The sequence below is a fragment of the Bison bison genome, unplaced genomic scaffold (genome assembly GCF_000754665.1).
Source record: "Bison bison bison isolate TAMUID 2011002044 unplaced genomic scaffold, Bison_UMD1.0 scf7180017864162, whole genome shotgun sequence".
Taxonomy (NCBI): Eukaryota; Metazoa; Chordata; class Mammalia; order Artiodactyla; family Bovidae; genus Bison; species Bison bison.
The window spans coordinates 4,339,844-4,364,657 of NW_011494734.1; the positions used below are offsets into that span (position 1 = coordinate 4,339,844).

Below are 24,814 nucleotides of genomic sequence, written 5' to 3' on the forward strand. Positions count from 1 at the left end.
TATTGTGAGCCTAAACAACGTGTCTGAGAGACCCACATGACAAGGAACTGGGTGCGACCTTTGGCCAACCACCAGAGGCTGGTGAAGAAGTGAATCCTACTGGCAAGCACCAAATAAGCTTGGACCAGATAAACCACTGAAGAATATTTAAGTCCCTTTATACTATATTTTGACATAAAAAATTGAGAGTTTGTTTCTCAAGAAATTTTCCTACAGATTTGCTTTTTGTATTATTTTGTGGGAACGGTGTTGATTCATTATTTGTTTGCTACAGTTAAAACTTACTCATCACCCTTGTGGATGATGGAATTCAATCCACTGTCTGTGACTTCACCAATGTTCTATAAACAATACAACTGCCAATGCAAAAGCAGTGTGCATTTTCTTGGAGTTAAAATAAGCATTTGTAAGCTTTTCCTTTCTTCTATGGGTTATGGAAGATTTATTTTTGAAATACAACATGAATTCTCAAACTTTTTATCTCTGCTTAGTTACTGATCTAGCTTTCCTAAAAAATTATCTGGATTGTTATACTGGCCCACTGTATACTCTGTGGTCATGGGAAAGCCTCTCTGCTTTTCTAAATCTACTTCTTCATAAGTAAAATAGAAACTGTGTTCAGATTTGAAAAATTATATGGCACAATGGCATAAAATTCTTGATAAGTGCTCAAAATAATACCATTTCCTCCCTTCTAGAAGAGGCAGGTTAATTTTTCTTTTATTTCTATAGAACTGTTTTTTAAAAACAAATAACACAGTGTTTCATAAGCAATTACTTAGAATTCTCATTTAGTTAAAAGATGCTGATTGGGCAATTCATTGTGATGATGTTATTATTATAGAAGATGAGGCAGAGGTGAAATCTCAGGGTTGTAAATCTGAAAAATCACCCTCCTCAAACTCTGAAAAGACTTGTGATCTCACTTGGCTATTCCTCACTTAAAAAGTGTGTTTAGTCAATGGGGTAGTTATTTCCAAATATATGTTATGATAGTTATCAGTGCTCTATTATTTTCCTTCTCAGAAATATTTCCCCATATTTGCTAAATGGTTCCAAACTTGCCTGATCAAGAGGCTTTTCTTAAGAATAGATGTTCAGAGCCCCTCCCCTGGAGAGGCTGATGCATAGGGGCTGGGGCAGAAATCTGGACATTCAACTATTGCCTCAGGTGGTTCTTATGATAAGACAAGCATAGAAAAAGGTGCATCAGCTGATCTACCCACTTTGCTGATAGGGAAAAAGTATATACATGCAAGTCAACCACTAAAATTATATTTTTTCCTAAGTCATAACATGCTTAAATTCAATCATTTTTCTCTCAGAGTAAGGAGCTGGTTAGTAACCTGAAGGACTAAAAAGTTAATTATAGTCAAGGGTGAGAAGGTGATTTTGCTGAACAGCCTTTTCGAGCCAGGATTATATTTCAGTGGGCTTCCCTGGTGGCTCAGACAGTAAAAAATCTGCCTTCAATGTGGGAGACCCAGGTTTAGTCCCTGGGTTGGGAAGATCCCCTGGAGAAGGGAACAGCTACCCACTCCGATATTCTGGCCTGGAGAATTCCATGGACAGAGGAGCCTGGCAGGCTACAGTCCAAGGGGCCACAAAGAGTCAGATACGACTGAGTGACTTTCCCTTTCACTTTATATTTCAGCATTAATCTGTGTGTTTTCCAAATAATTTCCTCCCCACCCCACTTTCTCTCTGGTACACTAAGGATCTCTGTTCTTCCTGGCCACCTTCCTTCTTTCTTTCCTTCTGTCTATCAAACACCAAAGCAGAAATAAAGACTGAAAGAAGCTGTCTTAGTCCACATGGACTGCTAAAACAAAACACCATAGACTAGATGACTTATAAATGACAGAAATTTCTGTCTCTCAGTTCTGGAGACTGGAAGTCCAAGATCAAGGCACCAGCAGATTTGATATATGGTGACAGCCCCTTCCTCATAGATAGTCATCTTCTTACTTTAACCTCACATGGCAGAAGGTACCAGGGAGGTTGATGGGATGTCATTTATAAGGACACTAATCACACTCAATGAGGGCTCCACTGTCATGATGAAAGCATCTCCCAAAGGTCTTACCTCCTAATACCATCATATTGGGCATTAGGTTTCAACATGAATTTTGGGGAGGACACAGATATTTGGTCTATAGCAATGTCAGTAAGGTTGGAAGATGCGCTTGCAAAGATCAGATCAACACAGAAGAAAGTGAGGAAGGCAGAAACCAAAAGCAGATGGGGGAAAGGAGTGGTGGGCTGATGGACAGAAACATATATCCTCTTTGTCAAAATCAATTCATGTCTTCCCTCCATTTAATAACCCACTTTATGCATCAATTTCAACCTGATTGCCTCATATCAGTAACATACGTGTATACAGTTGACCTTTGAATAACATGGGCTTGAACTGTGCAGGTCCACTTATATATGGATTTTTTCCAATAAATACACATTACAATACTACATAATCCACTGTTTGTTGAATCCACAGATACGGAACCTCAGATATGGAGAGCAGACTGAATTTATACATGAATTTTTTACTGCACTGGGGTCAGTACCACTGACCCCTACATTATTCAAGGGTTAACTGTCAATGCCATATGTGTATATGGGCAAAATACTAGATAGCCCTAAAGGAGACACTGTATCTACCATCACTGTACCTGTCTAGCGACTGGGCAGAGGACCTGGTACATAAAAGATGATCTGAAAAACTTTAAAGGGCTATTCAACATAATTCACAGCACTAAATGTGAAATACAAATGTTAATGATTATCTGTACTTATCTGACTTCCAATTTCCATAACCCCCCTCTCTACATCTGACCCCAATATTATAGTTCAAGAAGAAATCTTAACCTTAGTTATAATTCCTTATTTCTTTTTGCTAATAGACTGCTTTGGCAGTAAGTTAGTTTCTTAGTTTCATTGATCTTAGTTACATTCTGACCTTTGTTCTGATTTTCATAACTGACCTTCTATCTTATTCTTTGTTCTTTATAACATTTCTAGGTAATCTGACCACTACTATTCTAGTACCACTTCAACTGGGTTTAGTCAATGTTATTGGTTGAATTGTGTGCCTTACAGAAACACACTGAAGTCATAACCCCCCATACCGCAAATGTATCACTTTCAAATGTGATTTTATTTGGGAACAGGGTTGTTGCAGATGTAATTAGATGAGTAGGACAGGCACTTAATCTGACTAGTGCCCTTATAACAAAAGGAAGACAACCAAGGACAGACACACACAGAGAACACCATGTGATGACAGAGGCTGAGAACGGAGTGATGCAGCTATAAGCCAAGAACTGGCAGGGATTGTGGCCACCATCAGAAGCTATATAAAGGCAAAGAAAAATATCCACTAAAGCTTTCAGAGACAACGTAGTCCTGCTGACACTCCTAACCTCTAGAAACGTGAGACCATACGTTTCTGTTGTTTAAAGTCACTTAGTTTGTGGTACACAGTTAAAGGAACCCTAAAACTAAGGCAGTCTTGTCGTCACTTTCTTTCCAGAAATGTTATAGACAAATTGTTATAGACAATTTCTTAGTATTAGTAGTGACTATGCTTACTTCCCATTACACACCTCAGAACACCCATTAATTAATGGAATTTGGGTTAAAAGCTCACATTTGTATATATACTAGACATATACTTGTTAAAATATTCTTTCTACAATTTCCACATGATTTTGTCCTCCAATTATCTGACAAATTCCACAGCAGAAAGAAGTTCTATTCTTGTCTTGTTCTACTCAGACAAATTTTAAGTCCTATAAAATATTACAACAGTGACTAACCATGTTATCAACATATTTTTCTTTTACTTTGCTAATCAGACTAAATGCTCCAACCAAAATACACACTGACTGAATGGATACAAAAACAAGAGCTGTGTATTTGCTGTCTACAAGAGTCATTTCAGATCTAGAGACATATACAGACTGAAAGTGATGAGATGGCAAAAGGTATTCCATGCAAATGGAAATCAAAAGGAAGTTGGAGTTGCAATACTTATATCAGACAAAATAAACTTTAAAATAAAGAATGCAAAAGAGACAAAGAAGGACACTACATAATGATCAAAGAATCAATCCAAGAGGAAGATATAAAATTGTAAATATATATTCATCCAACATAGGAGCACCCCAACATACAAGGCAAATGTTCAGTTCAGTACAGTTTAGTCACTCAGTCATGTCCAACTCTTTGCGACCCCATGAACCACAGCACACCAGGCCTCCCTGTCCATCACCAACTCCCGGAGTTTACCCAAACTCATGTCCATTGAGTCAGTGATGCCATCCAACCATCTCATCCTGTTATCCCTTTCTCCTCCTGCCCTCAATCTTTCCAGGCATCAGGGTCTTTTCCAATGAGTCAGTTCTTTGCATCAGGTGGCCAAAGTATTGGAATTACAGCTTCAACATCAGTCCTTCCAATGCACCCAGGACTGATCTCCTTTAGGAGGGACTGGGTGGATCTCCTTGCAGGCCAAGGGACTCTCAAGAGTCTTCTCCACACCACAGTTCAAAAGTATCAATTCTTCAGTGCTCAGCTTTCTTTATAGTCCAACTTTCACATCCATACATGACTACTGGAAAAACCATAGCCTTGACTAGACAGACCTTTGTTGACAAAGTAATGTCTCTGCTTTTTAATATGCTGTCTAGGTTGGTCATAACTTTCCTTCCAAGGAGTAAGGGTCCTTTAATTTCATGGCTGCAATCACCATCTGCAGTGGTTTTGGAGCCCAGAAAAATAAAGTCAGCCACTGTTTCCACTGTTTCCCCATCTATTTGCCATGAAGTGACGGGACCGGATGCCATGATCTTAGTTTTCTGAATGTTGAGCTTTAAGCCAACTTTTTCACTTTCCTCTTTCATCAAGAGGCTCTTTAGTTCTTCTTCACTTTCTGCCATAAGGGTGGTGTCATCTGCAACAGGCATAAAACAAGAAACCGACAATAACACAATAATAGTAGGGGAGTTTAACACTCCACTTACATCAACAGATCATTCAGATAGCAACTCAAAAAGGAAACAAAGGCCTTAAACGACACATTAGACCAGATGAACTTAATTGATATTTATAGAGGATTCCATCTGAAAGCAGAATACACATTCTTTTCAAATGTACATGAAACACTCTCCAGGATAGATCACATGCTGAGCCATAAAGCAGGCATTGATAAATTTCAGAAAACTGAAATCATATCAAGCATCTTTTCTGACCACAAAGCTATGAAACTAGAAATCAACTACAAGAAAAAAAACACACACACACACACAAACGTGGAGGTTAAACAATATACTACGAAATGACCAATGGATCACTGAAGAAATCAAAAAGGAAATTAAAAAATACCTACAGATAAATGAAAATGAAAACACAACAATCCAAAACCTATGCAAATCATCAAAACAGTTCTCAGAGGGAAGATTACAGCAAATCAAGCTTCAGGAAGCAAGAAAAATCTCAAATAAACAACCTAAAGCAACTAGAAAGGGGACAAACAAAACATAGTTAGTAGAAGGAAAGAAATCATAAAGTTCAGAGCCAAAATAAATGAAATAGAGACTAAAAACAATAGAAAAGTTTATGAAATTAAAAGCTGGTTCTTTGGAAAGATAAACAAAATTGGTAAACCTTTAACCAGATTCCTTAAGGAAAAAAAAGAGAAAGGTCCCAAATCAACAAAATCAGAAATGAAAAAGAAGTTACAACCAATCTCACAGAAATACAAAGGGTCATAAGAGACTACCACAAGCAAATATAGGCCAATAAAATGGACAACCTAGAAGGAACGCTCAAATTATAAGAAAGGTACAATCTCTCAAGATTGAACCAGGAAGACAGAAAATATGAACAGACCAATTAGTAGTACTGAAATTGAATGAGCAATTTAAAAACTCCCAATAAGCAGAAGTCCAGGACCAGATGGCTTCTCAGGTGAAGGAACACTTTTGAACTCATTCTACAAGGCCACCATCACTGAGATACCAAAACCAGACAAAAATATCACAAAGAAAGAAAATTACAGGCCAACAGCACTGATGAACATAGATGTAAAACTCCTTAACAAAACATTAGCAAACTGACTCCAACAACACAGTAAAATGATCATACATCATGATCAAGTGGGATTTATTCCAGGGATGCAAGGATTTTTCAATATCTGTAAATCAATCACTGTGATATACCACATTAACAAATTATAAAATAAAAACCATATGATTATCTCAATAGATGAAGAAAAAGTTTTACATAAAATATAACATCCATTCATGATTAAAACTCTTCAGAAAGTGAGCATAGGGGGAACATTATAAAAGCCATATATGACAAATCTAGCTAACAAACCAAGCCAAGATTATACTCAAAGGCAAAGCATTATGTCTAAGATCAGGAACCAGATAAGCATGCCACTCTCACCATTTCTACTCAGTACAGCTTTAGAATCTTAGCCATAGCAATTAGGGAAAAAAAAATCATAAAAAAAAGAGGTAAAACTGTCACTATTTACAGATGACATGATGCTATATAGAAAATCCTAAAGATGCTACCAGAAAACTACTAGAGCCTATCAATGAACTTGGTAAAGTTGCTAGATACAAAATTAATATACAGAAATCTGTTGCATTTCTATACACTAATACAAAAATACCAGAAAAACAAATTTAGGAAATAAGAGATTATCATATTGAGTTAAATAAGTCAGATAGAAAAAGACAAACATCCTATGCTATCACTTATATGCAGAATCTAACAAAAAATGATACAAATGAACTTCTTTACAAAACAGAAATAGACTCACAGAAATAGAAAACAAATTCACAGTTACCAAAGGGGATAATAGGGACAGAAGGAGAGACATGTTAGAAGTTTGAGATTAGCATATATATATACTACTTTGTTCGAAATAGGTAAACAACAAGTACCTACTATATAGCACAGGGAACTATACTCAATATCTTATAATAATCTATAATGGAAAATAATCTGTAAAAGAATAAATAAAACTTAATCACTTTGCTGTACACTTAAAACTAACACAACATTAACTGTATTTTGACAGAAAAGATGCTAGACAGTAACATGAAAATATACAAAAATATAAAACTCTCTGGAAAAGGTAAATATACAGACAATTACAAAATACTCAAGTATTTATAATGTTAGCACATGAATCACTATTAGTCCTGGAATATAGTTTAAGTAGCAAAAGAATTTTAAATAACTATAAATCTATGTTACTAGATACACAATATAAAACATGTAATTTGTGACATCAATAAAATATAGTTGGGGGTAGGTAAGGGTAAAGAAGCAGCATTTTAATATGCAATTTAAGTTATTATTAGTCTAAAACAGATCGCTATAACTTTAAAATATCTTACGTAATCTTACTAGTAACCACAAATAAGACATATAGAAGATGTATAAGAGGAAATGAGAAAGGAGTCAAAGTTCAGTTCAGTCACTCAGTCGTATCCGACTCTTTGCGACCCCATGAACAACAGCATGCCAGGCCTCCCTATCTATCACCAACTCCCGGAGTTTACCCAAACTCATGTCCATTGAGTCGGTGGTGCCATCCAACCATCTCATCCTCTGTTATCCCTTTCTCCTCCTGCCCTCAGTCTTTCCCAGCATCAGGGTCTTTTCCAATGAGTCAATTCTTCGCATCAGGTGGCCAAAGTATTGGAGTTTCAGCTTCAACATCAGTCCTTCCAATAAACACCCAGGACTGATCTCCTTTAGGAGGGACTGGGTGGATCTCCTTGCAGTCCAAGGGACTCTCAAGAGTCTTCTCCACACCACAGTTCAAAAGTATCAATTTTTCAGCGCTCAGCTTTCTTTATAGTCCAACTCTCACATCCATACATGACTACTGGAAAAACCATAGCCTTGATTAGACAGACCGTTGTTGACAAAGTAATGTCTCTGCATTTTAACATGCTGTCTAGGTTGGTCATACTTTCCTTCCAAGGAGTAAGCGTCTTTTAATTTCATAGCTGCAATCACCATCTGCAGTGGTATTGGAGCCCAAAAAAATAAAGTCAGCCACTGTTTCCACTGTTTCCCCATCTATTTGCCATGAAGTGACGGGACCGGATGCCATGATCTTAGTTTTCTGAATGTTGAGCTTTAAGCCAACTTTTTCACTTTCCTCTTTCATCAAGAGGCTCTTTAGTTCTTCTTCACTTTCTACCATAAGCGTCAAAGTATATTACTTACAAGGAACGTAGCAAGAGAGAAAAAGAGACAGAATAGCTGTAAGACATATGGAAAACTATTAATAAATGGCAATAGTAGGTCCTCCTCTATCAATAATTACTTTAAAATGTAAACAGATTAAAATTCCCTAAGATTTGTTAAATAGATTAGAGAAAAACCCAAACAGATCCATCCATATGCTATCTGTAAGAGATTAAATTAAGAGCATACGTATGCTGAAAGTGAAAGAATGAAAAAAGACACACCATGCAAGTAGTAACTGAAATGCAGCAGGTGTGGCCATAATTATAATAGACAAAACAGTCTTTAAGTCAAAATCTGTCACAAGAGACAAAGAAGGATATTTTATAATGATAAAAGTGTCAATTAACCACAGAGATATAACAATTATAAATATATAGGCACCTAACATCAGAAATCCCAATATATGAAGCAAATATTGATAGAATTACAGAACTGAAGACCGAAATACACAGCAACCCAACAATAGTAAGAGATTTCAATAGTCCAGTTTTAATAATGAATAGAATAACTAGACAGAAGTTCAGTAAGGAAACAGAAGAGTTGAACAATGCTATAAACCAATTACATTTAACAGACATAGAGAACATTCCATCCAACAGCAGCAGAATACACATTCAATGCTATAAACCAATTACATTTAACAGACATAGAGAACATTCCATCCAACAGCAGCAGAATACACATTCTTTTTAACTGTACATGGAACATTTTCCAAGATAGACCACATGTTAGACCACAAAATTAAGTTCTAACAAATTTACGAAGATTGAAATCATACCAAGTATCTTTTCTGGCCACGGTGGGATGAAACTGGAAATCAATAGCAAAAGGAAAACTGGAATATTCACAAATATGTAGAATTCAAACAACACACTCTTAAAGAATAAATGAGTCAAAAAAGAAACAAACAATATCTTCAGGAAAATAAAGATGAAAAAAACCCAACATACCAAAACTTATGGAATGCAGTGAAAGCAGTACTAAGAGGGAGTTTATGGCAGTAAACACTGAAAAAACAAGGAGGGGTTCACATTAATAACCTAGCTTTACATCTCAAAGACATAGAAAATAACAAACTAAGTATAAATTTAGCAGAAGGAAGAAAATAATAAAGCAAAAATAAATGAAGCAAAGAATAGAAAAAAAGTCAACAAAACTTACGAATTTTTTTTTTAATCAACAAAATTGACAAATCCTTAGTTAGACTAATAAAAAAAAAAAGAGAGAACACATACAAATAAAATCAGAAAAAAAGAGAGGGCCCTTATAAATAAAATCAGAAGTGAAAGAGGAGCTATCACAACTGATTTTGCAGAAACAGAAAGGATTATAAGAGACTGCTATGTAAAAAATAAAAATAAAAAAGAGACTATTATGAACAATTTTACACAATAAACTACATAATCTATAAGAAACAGACAAATTTCTAGAAGCATAGAACCTAACAAGACTGAATCATGAGGAAATTAAAAATCTAAACAGATCTATAATCAGTGAGGAAACTGAATCAGTAATCAAAAACTTCACAGCAAAGAAAACCTAGGACTAGATTGCTTCTCTGGATAATTCTACTAACATGTTAAAGAGGAAGTTACCAATTCTCTTTAAATTCTTCCAAAATATTAAAGAAGAAGCACATTCCCAATCACATTTTATGAGGCCAGTATTACCATGATCCCACAGCTAGAAAAATATGCTGCAATAAAAGAAAATTACAGACAAATACCTCTGGTGAATACTGATATAAAAATATTCATCAAAATAATAAAAACTAAATTCAATAGCATCTTAAAAGCATCCCAGCATGACCAAATGAGTTTTATTCCTGGGATACAAGGATGGTTGAATGCATGAAAAGCAATCAATTTCACACACCACATTAAAAGAATAAAGAACAAAAATTAAATGATTATCTCAACTGATGCAGAAAAAAAATTAACAAAATTCAATAACTTTTCATGATAAAAACATGCAACAAACTAGGAATAGAAGAAAAACAGTTCAACATAATTAAGACTATATATGAAAAGCCTGCAGCTAACATTATACTCAACATAGAAAAACTGAAATCTTTTCCTCTTCGATCAGGAATAAGGTAATGATGCCCACTCATCACTTCTATTTAAATAATACTGGAAGTCTTAACCAGAGCAATTAGTTAAGAAAAACAGGGATCCAATTTGGAAAGAAAGAAGATTACCTCTGTTCTCAGATGACATATTCTTATACAAACACAACTAAACATTACACACCTTAACCCACACAAAACTGTCAGAACTAATAAATTCAGCAAGTTTCAGGATACAAAAACAAAAGGTAGAAATCAGCTGTGTTTCTATACATTAACAATAAATAACATTAAAAGGAAATTAAGGAAACCATTCTATTTACAATAACATTAAAAGGAACAAAATACTTAGGAATAAATTCACTTAAGAAGGAACAAGACTTCTATACTAAAAATTATAAAACCCTGCTATATGAAATAAAGACAATGCAAATAAATGAAAAGACACCCTATGTTCATGGACTGGAAAATTTCATATTGCTGAAATGTCCATACTATTCAAACCAATCTATACATTTAATACAAACCCTATGAAATAGGCGGGGTTTCCCTTGCAGCTTGGTCGGTAAAGAATCTGCCTGCAGTGCAGGAGACCTGGGTTTGAACCCTGGGTTGGGAGAATCCCCTAGAGAAGGAAATGGCAACCCACTCCAGTATCTTTGCCTGGAAAATCTCATGGACAGAGGAGCCTGGTGGGCTGTAGGCCATTGGACTGCAAAGAGTTGGGCACGACTAAGCAACTAGCACTTAACACTTACTATGAAAAACCCAAAGATATTTTCGGAGAAATTGAAAGGCATTCTACAATTCATATGGAATCTCAAGACATCCCAAATAAATCTTGAGAAAAGACAAAGTTGGAGGCCTCAAACTTGATTTCAAATCATTAATATAACAGTGTGGTACTGCATAAAGATAGACATATAGACTAACTGAACAGAACAGAAATAAACACTCCCACATATGGTTATATGATCTTGGGCAAAGGTATTAAGCTCACAAAATGGGGAAAGGACAGTATCTTCAACAAATGGAGCTGGCAAAACTGGGTATTGACATGCAAAAGAATGAAGCTGGATCTTTATCTTACACCATATACAAAAAATAACACAAAATGGTAACAGTTAAAGGCCTACACATAAGATCTAAATCTGTAAAAGAAAACAGGGAAAGAGCGTCATGAAAATGGACTTGGCATTGAAAGAGACAAACTTAAAAACCTCTGCACATCAAAGAAGATAATCAATAAGTGAAAAAGCAACCTACAGAATAGGAGAAAATATCTACAAAATCATATATATGATAAAGGGTTAATGTCCAAAATAGTGAACTAAACTCAGCAACAATAAAAAAACAATTTTAAAATGTGCAAAGGACTTGAGTAGAAAATATACAAACAGCCACAAAGCATATGAAAAGATGGTTTATCATTACTAATCATTAGAAAAATGCAATGAGATATCACACTCACATAGACACACACACAGATAGACACAGATAGACTTATAAAATGGCAAGTATTGGTGAGGATGTGGAGAAACTTGAAATTTGTGCACTGTTGGTGAGAATGCAAAATGATGTATCACAATGGAAAACTATATAGAGGTTTCTCAAAACCATAAAAATAGAATTATTATATGATCCAGCAATCCCACTTTTGGGTATTCAACCAAAAAAATTGTAAGTAGGATGGAAGATATTTTGCATCACCATATTTACTTTAGTATTATGCCTAATACCCAAGAGGTGGAAGCAATCTAAATGCCCATGGAAAAATGAATAGATAAAAGAAAATGTGGTAAATATGTACAATGGAATATTATTCATCCTTAAAAAAGAAGGAAATCCTGTCATATGCTATAACATGGACGAACCTTAAGGACATCATGTTAAGTGAAACGAAGTAAGTTATTCACAAAAAGACAAATAGTATATGATTCCACTTATATGAGGTATCTAAAGTAGTAAAATACATAGAAACAAATTAGAATAGTAGATGCCATGATTTGGAGCAAGGGGGAGATAGGGAGCTGTTGTTCCATGGGTACAGAGTTATAGTTCTGCAAGATAAAAAAGCTCTAGAGAGCTGTACTCTTGTCTTGCGTGGAAAATTCCATGGACGGAGGAGCCTGGTAGGCTGCAGTCCATGGGAGCACTGAGAGTCGGACATGACTGAGTGACTTCACCTTCACTTTTCACTTTCATGCATTGCAGAAGGAAATGGCAACGCACTCCAGTGTTCTTGCCTGGAGAATCCCAGGGACGGCGGAGCCTGGTGGGCTGCCATCTATGGGGTTGCACAGAGTCAGACACGACTGAAGCGACTTAGCAGCAGCAGCAGCAGCAGAGAGCTGTACAACAGTGTGAATATAGTTAACACTATTGAATATAATTAACATTCATAGCAATGTGCATATAGTTATGACTATAATTAAAAATAGTTAAGAAAGTAATTTTTGTCTTACATGTTTTTAAAAAAGTTAAAATCATACAAAACTTCCAGGCCCAGAAATCACAGCACCATCTTACAAAATTACAATTAATGTAATATAACGTAAGTTACATTTCCTACCTGCCTCCCATCCTATCTCTCTTTCTTCTCCATTCTCTACCCCTTTCCTACTTGTATCCCATTCCATCTCTCCTTCTTCCCCATTCCCCACCCCTTTAGCTCCAACTCCAGCAGGGTCAAAATTAAAATTATAAATTTTAAACAAACTAATTTTCTAAACAGAAAAAATAACTCACGAACTCTATCAGTTCCTGATAATAGTGAATGAGTTCACCAAGACTAAACACAGTGTTATAGTGCTGCCTGTATTCTTTTAAAAAAAAAAAAAAAAACAACTTTTATGGATAGCATAGTTTTATGGAGAAATCTTACATCAAGCACATAGTACTTCCAAAAGTTAAGGATTACTAACAGTGCTTTTTACGTGAATTCCTTTTTTAACATAGAAAGAACATCAGACTACAGAGGCTTACAAAAAGACTAACAAAACCCCAAAAAGTCAAAAAAGAGATGTGGAAAACTTTCTTTGAAAATAACTAATGATAATGACAAACACTGTTTTCCTGGATATTCTGCCATTATTTTGCCCTTCCTCACATGTTACCACTAGAATCTTACAGGAGCTGCCTCCTGCCAACATAAGCACTGTGTGAAACTTTACAAACATAGCTGGGAAGAATAGACCAATGACCTCTGTATGACTTCTTAGGAACTTTGCAATATGGAGGCCTAATTTGATATGTGGATTTGGTGGTTTGACCAGCCTTGGCTAACATCAGGTCCACATGCAAGGGAGGGTGCAGTGGTTCCCTACTCCAGAGCACCAACTCAGTCTCATGCTCTGTGAGTCACAGTGGCAGAAGAAAACCTCCTTCCTGGCTGTCTTGACTCACTCTGGAGCAGAAGAGGATGCTCATTGGGATTGTGGTCCTGTATTACGTGAGAGACCATGGTGAGCTAAACAGACTCACCAAAATGCAACTAAATCCCTCAAATTAGGAGAGAACAGGATGAGAATGACCAAATTCACTGATGTTTTGGGTTGGCAAACTTCTACGAAGTTCTAACATTAGCTCTGGTCCCATAAGTCAAGTTTTACTTAGTCTTTTAGACTTCTAATACTTAAACTGCTGCAACTGAAGTTGTATCTTCAATAAATTCTATAGAAATTTATATTCTGTTTAAGAGTAAATTAGTATTTAAAGTCTATCTTGGATCAGACCCAAATATCCCAACTTGTCTCAGAACTCATGTCTTTTTAGATGGTATGGATACTACTCTTCCTAACAGGTATCCACTATTTCATTCTTCTCCAGGATTGGTGTGTTTTTCTTTTTTTAAGTCAAAATCGCCAGTCCAGGTTCGATACAGGATCCTTGGGGCTGGTGCACAGGGATGACCTGAAGGGATGGTACGGGGAGGGAGGTAGGAGGGGGGTTCAGGATGGGGAACATGTGTACGCCTGTGGCGGATTCATGTTGATATGTGGCAGAACCAATACAATATTGTAAAGTAATTAGCCTCCAATTAAAATAAATAAATTTAAATTTAAAAAAATCACCTATCCTAGGTTTTTCACTTATTTATATATTTAGTAGTAATATTTAGTGGGAACTAAATTGCAATGTACATCAGTGATTTTGAAACCAAGCAGGACCTTGCTGGGCTTTCTTGAGGACAGATCCCTACCTGTACCCCACCTCCTGTCCGTAGAAAAGCTTTAGCGTCCTAGGCCTTTATCAAGTTCTAAAGGGCAAATTTAATCAGAGAGGTGAGAAAACGCTGAAACAAATGAACAAACAAAGACAGTCAAGCAAGACAAAATAATTATAGTTTACCCATAAAACAAAATCAAAGACCTTTCGTTCCTCCTTAAAGGCCATAGATAATTAGTTCAGTTCAGTTTAGTCGCTCAGTCATGTCTGACTCTTTGCGACCCCATGAACCGCAGCACGCCAGGCCTCCCTGTCCATCACCAACTCCCAGAGTCCACCCAAACCCATGTCCATCGAGTCGGTGATGCCATCCCACCATCTCATCCTCTGTCGTCCCCTTTTCCTCCTGCCCTCAATCTTTCCCAGCATCAGGGTCTTTTCCAATGAGTCAGCTCTTCACATCAGGTGGCCAAAGTATTGGAGTTTCAGCTTCAACACCATTACAATGAACACCTAGGACTGATCTCCTTTAGGATTGACTGGTTGGATCTCCTTGCAGTCCAAGGGACTCTCAAGAGTCTTCTCCAACACCACAGTTCAAAAGCATCAATTCTTCGGCACTCAGCTTTCTTTATAGTCCAACTCTCACATCCATACATGACCACTGGAAAAACCATAGCCTTGACTAGACGGACCTTTGTTGGCAAAGTAATGTCTCTGCTTTTTAATATGCTGTCTAGGTTGATAATAGTTAGATAATATCCTGAGCCATATCCTTGAGTTGTTTTACAGATACTAAAATCCTCACCAGCCAGGAGAAGTTAACTGTGTGCTGACCAGCAACATGTCAAAACTAGACCAGCTGGAATCAGAGGTAGATGATTTCAGTTCCCCAAACTGTATTTTGTTATCTTATCATCAACCAATCAGAGAATTGTGCTCAAGTTGATCACACACTGCAATCCTTTCCCTCACGCTCTTTAAAAACCTGTCTCTGAAAGCCACTGGGGAGTTCCAATTTTTTAGCACAAGCTGCACATTTTCCTTGCAATAAATATTGCATTTTCCTTCACCACAACCTAGTGTCAAAGCATCAGCTTTGCTGTGCATTGGGCAAAGAGATTCAAGTTTGGTTTGGTAACAATATGTCTAATTATTAAATTACTAAAAGGACTGTCCCTTTTAGACAAACTTCTAAGATTATTTTAGTTGCAAACTAGTACTAAAGGGAATGTTAATATCAGAAAAATGTTAGGAAAAATGTGTTAACCTCTTCTTTCATCATATGACCAATCACAGGTCCTCTCAGAATCTAAAATGATTTATCAACTAAGATAATTCAGGGGCCTATAGTTTCATGTACTCACCATTCAATCATGGCTACCCCCAAGGTTATTAAAACATTATTACCACCATTGCTTTTCCTATAATTCTTGTCCTTCATCTTCCACTTACTTTCTTACTGCTTTATATAACTTACATCCTTAAAATTCAAAAGTACAATTTATCTTTTTAAGTAAATATTCTCATATTTTTAAGATGGCTGCAGTATCTTGGAGGGAGCTAGTCAAGGGCAAGTCAAAACACCCCAAATACTTCTACCATTATAAAGCTGCCTTGTCTTGATTCAGCACGTGCTTGGTTGTTTGAAACTTCATCTGCTTTCCCGACTCCAGCAAATTTTATTCTGACTGTTTCTGCTTAATTTTTCAATTCTTCTGTAGGGGAATAGACCACTGAAGGTGCCTACTCTGCTGTTTTCACCACTGACATTCTAAAACATTTTTCTTGTGGTGGACAGCACTATACTAGACTAAGGGACACTAAAATATTAATGACACCAATCAACATGCTCAATTCTTTTTGAGCTATAATTGAGTATATGGTATCAGACCAACTTCTCACCATGAATAAGTTCAATGTTGGATGAAGTATGAAAAGGAAACAGTTGCATTTGAGAGTATGGAAAGCAGTTAGGAAAGCTAGCTTAAGTACCTCATCTTAGATAGCCTGGTAGTAAAATTTTGTCACCAGGAGATACACTCTAAAACTTAACAAAGAAAGAAATGATTTCAAATTTAATCTCAGAAAAGCAAAAAGTAATGAAAAGCAAGGGCTTCCTAGGTGGTGCTAATGGTAAAGAACCTGCCTGCCAATGCAGGAGAACTAAGAGATGTGGGTTCAATCCCTGGGTCGGGAAAATCCTCTGGAGGAGGGCATGGCAATCCACACTAGTATTCTTTCCTAGAGAATCCAATAGACAGACGAGCCAAGAGGGCAACAGTCCATAGGGTCACAAAGAGTCAGACACAACTGAAGTGACTTAGCACACACACACAATGAAAGCAAAATAAGACACTATAGATCTAAACTAATATTGTCCATTTAAAATAAATAATATTTTGTTGGGTTTTAAAATGATCAAATACAATTAAACTAAGAAACAACTGTATAAGAATCAGAAATTGAGTAAATGAAATTAAAGTTTCAAAGTCCTTGCATTATCCAGAAGCTAATTAAAAGTATTAATTTGCAGAAGATTCTAATAAGTCAAAGATTCATTTTGTAATGAAAAAGTCAAAGAATAAGAAACATATCTATAAAACAATTACCTGACAAAGAATCATATCTAGAATATAGCAAACTAACTAAAAATCAGTAAGAAAAACACAGATAATCTAATTTTACAAAGGGCAAAATACTTGAACAGGCATTTCACAAGATAATATCCAAATGATATACAAACATGTGAAAAGATGCTAAAATTTCTTGTCATTCACAAAATGCATATTAAATCCATAATGTGATAACCTACAGATGCATCAGAATGCATAACATACCAAAAATCCACCATGCTGTTTTCCATAATGGCTGCACCATTTTACATTCCGACCAATAGGGTACAAGGGTTCCAATTTTTCCATATCCTTGCTAACACCTGTTATTTTTTTAATATCCTTCTTAACTAATGTGAAGTGATATCTCATGGTGGTTTGATTTGCATTTCTCTGATAATCAGTGACATAAAGCACTTTTTCATTCATCTGTTGGTCATTTGTATGTCTTCTTTGGAGAATGTCTAAATCTTTCACCCATCTTTTTAGTTTTATTTTTTGTTTTTTTTTGCTAAAGAATTGTAGGAGTTCCTTATATTTTTTAGGAAGTTATGCTTTGTTAAATTTACAGTTTGCAAATGCTTTCTTCTATTTTTAGGTTTCCTGTTCCCTCTGTTGGTTTTTTCATTTACTGTGCAGAACCTTATGGTTTGATATAGTCCCATTTGTCTATTTTTTCCTTTTGCTGCCTGTATTTTTGGTGTCACATCCATGAAATCATTGCCAAGACTACTCTCATGAAGCTTTTCCCATTTTTTTCTAGGGGTTTGGGTCTTAGGTTTAAATCTTTAATCCATTTTGAACTGATTTTTGTGTCTGTTCTAAGATAGGGGTTTATTTTCATTCCTTTACATGTGAATATTCAGTGTTCCAAACACCATTTGCTGAAGAGATGATCCTTTCCCCACTGTGTATTCTTGGCACCCTTGTTGACAATCAGCTGCCTATATGTGGGGGGGTTTATTTCTGGGCTCTTTATTCTGTCCTATTGGTCTGTATGTTTATCTTTATCCCATTATCACACTGCCTTAATTATGGCAGCTTTGTAATATATTTGAAATCAGGAAGTGTGATGTTCTCAGATTTGTTCTTCTTTCTTAAGGTCACTTTGGGTATTCTGGGGCTTTTAGTGTTCTATATGAATTTTAGAATTATTTCATATTTGTTTTAAAAATGCCAGTGGAATTTTAATGGAAACAGCATTGAATATATACATTCCTTTTGGTAGTCTGAACATTTTAATAATATTAAGTCTTCCAATCTATGAACACAAGATGTCTTTCCATTTATTTGTGTTTTAATATCTTTCATCAGTGTATTGCAGTTTCATGTTCATTGTTAAACTTATCCTTAAACATTCTATTGATTTTGATGCTATTGAAAATGAGACTGTCTTATCATTTCTTTTCTTTGGTGGTTCATTATTAGTGTATGAAAATGCAACTGAATTTTATATATTGATTTTGTATCCTGAAACTTTCCCGGATTTGTTTATTAGTTCTAATAGGATTGTTCCATGTCCAGTTCTAACTGTTGCTTCTTGGCCTGCACACAGATTTCTTAGGACGCAAGTAAGGTGATCTGGTATTCCCAATTCTTTAAGAGTTTTTCAGAGTTTGTTGCAATCCGCACACTCAAAGGTTTTGGCGTAGTCAATAAAACAAAAGTAGATATTTTTCTGGAACTCTCTTGCTTTTTCAATTATCTGGCAGATGTTAGCAATTTGACCTCTGGTTCCTCTGCCTTTTCTAAATCCAGCTTGAACATCTGGAAGTGCACTATTCATGTACTACTGAAGCCTGGCTTGGAGAATTTTGAGCCTTACTTTGCTAGCGTGTGAGATGAGTGCAATTTTGTGGTAGTTTGAGCATTCTTTGGCATTGCTTTTCTTTGGGATTGGAAAACTGACCTTTTCTAGTCCTATGGCCACTGCTGAGTTTTCCAGATTTGCTGGCATAGTTAGAACTGAACATGGAACAACAGACTGGTTCCAAATCAGGAAAGGAGTACGTCAAGGCTATATATTGTCACCCTGCTTATTTAACTATTATGCAGAGTAAATCATGTGAAACGCCGGGCTGGATGAAGCACAAGCTGGAATCAAGATTGCTGGAAAAAATATCAATAACCTCAGATATACAGATGACACCACCCTTATGGCAGAAAGTGAAGAACTAAAGAGCCTCTTGATGAAAGTGAAAGAGGAGGGTGAAAAAGTTGGCTTAAAAGTCAACATTCAGAAAACTATGATCACGGCATCCAGTCCCATCACTTCATGACAAACAGATGGGGAAACAATGGAAACAGTGACAAATTTTACTTTTGGGGGCTCCAAAATCACTGCAGATGGTGACTGCAGCCATAAAACGAAAAGACGCTTGCTCCTTGGAAAAAAAGCTATGACCAACCTAGACAGCATATTAAAAAGCAGAGACATTACTTTGTTAACAAAGGTCTGTCTAGTCAAAGCTATGGTTTTTCCAGTAGTCATGTATGGATGTGAGAGTTGGACTATAAAGAAAGCTGAGTGCTGAAGAATTGATGCTTTTGAACTGTGGTGTTGGAGAAGACTCTTGAGAGTCCCTTGGCCTGCAAGGAGATCCAACCAGTCCATTCTGAAGGAGATCAGTCCTATTATATTTGTTGGAAGGCCTGATGCTGAAACTCTAATACTTTGGCCACCTGATGCAAAGAACTGACTCAATGGAAAAGACCCTGATGCTGGGAAAGATTGAAGGCGGGAGAAGGGGATGACAGAGGATGAAATGGTTGGATGGCATCACCTATGTGATGTACATAAGTTTGAGGAGGCTCCGGTAGTTGGTGATAGACAGTGAAGCCTGGGATGCTGCAGTCCATGGGGTCACAAAGAGTCGGACATGACTGAGTGACTGAACTAACTGGATAGGATTGTACGTGCGTATAATCTTTCAGTTCAGTTCAGTCGCTCAGTCGTGTCCGACTCTTTGTGATCCCAGGAATCGTAGCACGCCAGGCCTCCCTGTCCATCACCAACTCCCGGAGTTCACCCAAACCCATGTCCATTGAGTCAGTGATGCCATCTTTAGAGTTGTCTATATATGAGATCATGTCATCTACAAATAGGGACAATTTTCTTTCCTTTTCAATATGGATGCCTTAAAATTTTTTAAAGATTATTTAATACTTTTCTTTTTTTGGCCATGCCACATAACTTGTGGGATCTTAGTTCCCCAGACAGGGACTGAACCTAGGCCCTCAGCAGTGTAGGCTTGGACTAACCACTGGACTGCCAGGAAATTCCCTGGATGGCTTTTTATTTATTTTTCTTGACTAGCTGCTCTGTCTAGGACTGCCTATAAGTTGCACATAAATGGTAAGAGTGGGTACCCTTGCTTTGTTCCTGATCTTAGAAGGAAAGCTTTCAATTTTTCACCATTGAATACGTTAACTGTGGGTTTCTCATATCTGATCTTTATTGTGTTGAGGTGCCTTCTGTCTATACTTAATCTGCTAAGAGCTTTTATCAGGAAGGGAGGTTTAATATTGTCAAATGTTTTCTCTGCATCTGTTGAGATGATCATATGATTTTCATCCTTCATTTGCTAATGTGGTGAATCATACTGATTTATTTGATTATGTTGAACCATCCTGCCATTCCATAAATAAATTCCATTTGATCACGGCATAGACGTGTGTTCTCAGTCACTCAGTCATGTCTGACTCTTTGTGACCCTGTGGACTGTAGCTACTGAGTCCAGAGGATTATCATGGCAAGGATACTGGAGTGGGCTGACATTTCCTCCTCCAAGAGATCTTCCCGACACAGGGAACAAACCTGCATCTCCTCAGGCTCCTACATTGGCAGGTGGATCTTTACTACTGAGTCATCTGAGAAGTCCATATACTCTTGAATTCTGTTTGCTAGAATTTTTGTTATAAATTTTTGGGTATACATTCACCAGGGATACGGAGCTGCAATTTTCTTTTCTTGAAATGCGTTTTTATGGTTTTGTTATTAAGGCAATAGAGGCCTGATAAAATGGATTTGGAAATGCTGCCTCCTCTTTGAATTTTTAGAGAAGTCTGAGAAAGACTGGTGCTGATTCTTCCTTAAATGTTTAGTAGAATTCACCAGTGAAGCCATCTAGTCCTGGCTTTTCTTGTTTGAAGATTTTTGACTACTAATTCAATTTCCTAATTTGTTATTAGTCTGTTTATATTTTCTATAACTTTTACCATCTGAACCAGTAATTCTACTCCTGGATATATATTCAAAAGAAGTGAAATCAGGATCTTAAACATATATCTTCATTTCCATGTTTTGTGTGCATTCTCAGTTGCTTCAGTAGTACCTGACTTTTTGCAACCCCATGGACAGTAGCCTGCCAGGCTGTTCTCTCGATGGGGTTCTCCAGGCAAGGATACTGGAGTGGGTTGCCATGCCCTCCTCCAGGGGATCTTCCTGACCCAGGGATCAAACCCATGTCTCCTGCATTGCAGGAGGATTCTTTACTCTCTAACCCGTGGGGGAAGCTCATTTACCATGTTTATTGCAGCATAATTTACAACAGTCAAGATCTGGAAACAACCCACACTTCCAACAACAGATGAAAGGATAAAGAAAATGTGGAATATGCACACAATGGAATGTTATTCAGCATTTTTAAAAAAGGAAATCCTACCATTTGGGATACCATGGATGGGCCCAGGAGTAAATATTATGTATATTTTTGTGTGTGCTAAGTTGCTTTAGCCATGTCCAACTCTTTGCGACCCCATGGACTGTGGACTGTCAGGCTCCTCTGTCCTTCGGATTCTCCAGGCAAGAATACTGGAGTGGGTTGCCATGCCCTCCTTCAGGGGATCTTCCTGAACCCAGGACCAAATCCACATTTTCTGTGGTTTCTGTATTGCAGGTGGATTCTTTACCACTGAGCCACCAGGAAGTCCATCTATATCTCTACATTTTTATCAAAAAATTCATTTTTCATTTTAAATGCTCTTTTATCTAAGTAACAGCTGTTTGTTTTTGTTTTTTTTTTTTTGGACTGAAGCAAAAGCTAAAGTGCTACTCCATGTATTTCTTGCCTTTCAAATATAATCAGGTAACAAATAATTGCATCATCTAGTTCTAATTGCTTAAAAGGCACGTTATATAAATCAGCTACACAACCAGACACCTTCTTACTCCGACATTGCTTCATTTGGTTCAATCATCACTTTTTCTTTATAGCATCTGTTTTTTCTAGTCAATTCTCAGAGACTTCTGGAATACAAAGTTCAGACCTAAAACCTCTCATGGGCTATTTCAGCAGTTGTGTGCTCACAGAACCCAAACTTGGAAGGGGCAGAGAAGTTTTGGGGCTCAGGTACCTGGTCTGGAGGAGTGTGAGGTGAGGGCTAATTTGAACTGTACTTGGGGGAGGGGAGAGGGCAATCTACAGTTGTAGCAGCATTTCCTACCTGCATGCATGTGTTCCTTTTATGGCACCAACCATCTGAAAGGTAGACATCAATGTCCAGCTTAGCTCACGGCTCACATGAAGTTCAGAGGGAAGAGCTGGAGATGCAGCATTGCCATGGAAAATATTATGTCTGGAAATAAGTCAGTCATAGAATTACAAATATTGCACGATTCCACTTAAATGAAGTATTTAGTATAGTTAAACTCACAGATGCCAACAACAGAATGGTGGTTGCCAGAAGATGGGGGGAGAAAACTAGGGATTTTTCAGTGGTTATAAAGTTACAGTTATATATAAGATTAATAAACTCTAGAGATTAGCTGTACAACATAGGGCACATAGTTAACATAAGTTGTTCACTTAAAGACAGTAGTTCTCTTGCTATGTGTTCTTACCATTAAAAAAAAGTGCAAGGGGACACAAGAAATCTTTTAGTGGTGATGAGTATTTTTTAAAATTTTACTTTATTTAAGTATAGTTGATTTACAATGTTGTGTTGGTTTCTGGTGTACAGAAAGTGATTTAGTTATACATATAAATTCTGTTTAATATTCTTTTCTATTATGGTTTATTATAAAATATTGAATATAGTTCCCTGTGCTATACAGTAGGGCCTTGTTGTTTATCCATTCCATATAAAATAGTCTACGTCTGCTAATCCCAGACTCCCAGTCCATCCTTCCCCCTCCTCTGTGCCTTGGCAACTACAAATCTGTTCTTTATGTCTGTGAGTAATTTCTGTTTCATAGATAAGTTGATTTCTATCATATTTTAGATTCCACATATAAGTGGTATTGTATGCTATTCTGTCTTTCTCTTCGATTTACTTCACTTAGTATGATAATCTTTAGATCCATCAGTGTTGCTGCAAATGGCATTATTTCTTTCTTTTTTATGGCTAAGTAGTATTCCATTGTATATATGTGCCATATCTTTGTCCTTCATCTGTCAATGGACTTCTGGGTAATTTTTGTATCTTGGCTATTGTAAATAGAGCTGCTAGGAACATACGATGAGAGAAGGCAATGGCACCCCACTCTAGTACTCTTGCCTGGAAAATCCCATGGATGGAGGACCCTGGTAGGCTGCAGTCCATGGGGTCGCTAAGAGTCGGACACGACTGAGTGACTTCACTTTCACTTTTCACTTTCATGCATTGGAGAAGGAAATGGCAACCCACTCCAGTGTTCTTGCCTGGAGAATCCCAGGGACGAGGGAGCCTGCTGGGCTGCCGTCTATGGGGTTGCACAGAGTCGGACACGACTGAAGCGACTTAGCAGCAGCAGCAGCAGGAACATATGACCATATGGATCTTTTCAAATCAGAAGTTTGTCAATGGATATGTTTATTACCTTGTTTGTAGTGATGGTATCACAGGGTCCAAAATCATTAAAATGTATACATTAAATACTTGCAACTTTTGTATATTGTCTCAGTAAAGTTTAAGGTCAATTTCGAGCGAAAACCTATACAAATTAAAAAAAAAAAAAAATGTTGACTGCTATTAAAACTGATTGGGAAGATCCCCTGGAAAAGGAAATGGCAACCCACTCCATCATTCTTGCCTGGAAAATCCTACGGACAGAGGGGCCTGGCGGGCTACAGTCCATGGGGTCGCAAGAGTCGGACACGACTTAGCAACTAAACCACCACCACCACCACTATTAAAACTTAAGTGTTATGCGCTAGGAGCGCTGAGAGAGTATCCTAAGTCGGGGTGGAGGTAGGGCTGGGGCCGAGGAGAATTCAAAGCTGAGGTAACTCTTGAACAGGGAAATTGAATGTCCTACGTTTTCACTTCTGGAGCGCCCAAGGGCCCTGAAATCCAGTCCCATGATTAGTTCCCAGAGTTGGACCCTAAATTGCCACCAAAAGACTGGGGGAAGCCAGAAGTATCTATCAGGAGAGCGAAGGGACGCACCAGAAAACCGTGCGGAACCGGATTCGCGAAAATTCAGTCAGCCGTAGTTTCATACTCCCACTCTCTCCTCAGGGCCGGCCGGACCGCCCCTCGCTCCTTCCCGCAACGCTTACTGGACAGTATATGACTGACAGAGTCACTCACCAATCGCCGCTCTGCTATAGGGGCTCTCTGGCCCTTACCGGGTCTTTGGTCCCTGGGGCGAGATGCGACCTCTGTGCGTCGACGTCAGCGTGCTGACGTCATAGGCCGGGTACTCTAGGAGGTCCTGGGGCGATAGTACGCGGGCGGTGGGCTGCGCGACTTCTGCAGG

General features: G+C 37.4%; 1 long non-coding RNA gene across 2 annotated transcripts in view; it reads right to left on the reverse strand.

Annotated features, from left to right (window-relative positions):
• The window catches only part of LOC104989720, a 185,629-nt gene extending 161,027 nt beyond the window's left edge, over positions 1-24,602 (reverse strand). For both annotated transcript variants that reach the window (XR_825408.1, XR_825407.1), the window contains exons 1-3: positions 24,502-24,602; positions 23,933-24,046; positions 22,579-22,710 (exon numbers count right to left, since the gene is read on the reverse strand). This is a non-coding gene — a long non-coding RNA (uncharacterized LOC104989720). The remainder of the gene's footprint in view (positions 1-22,578; positions 22,711-23,932; positions 24,047-24,501) is intronic.
• Positions 24,603-24,814: the final 212 nt, after the last annotated feature.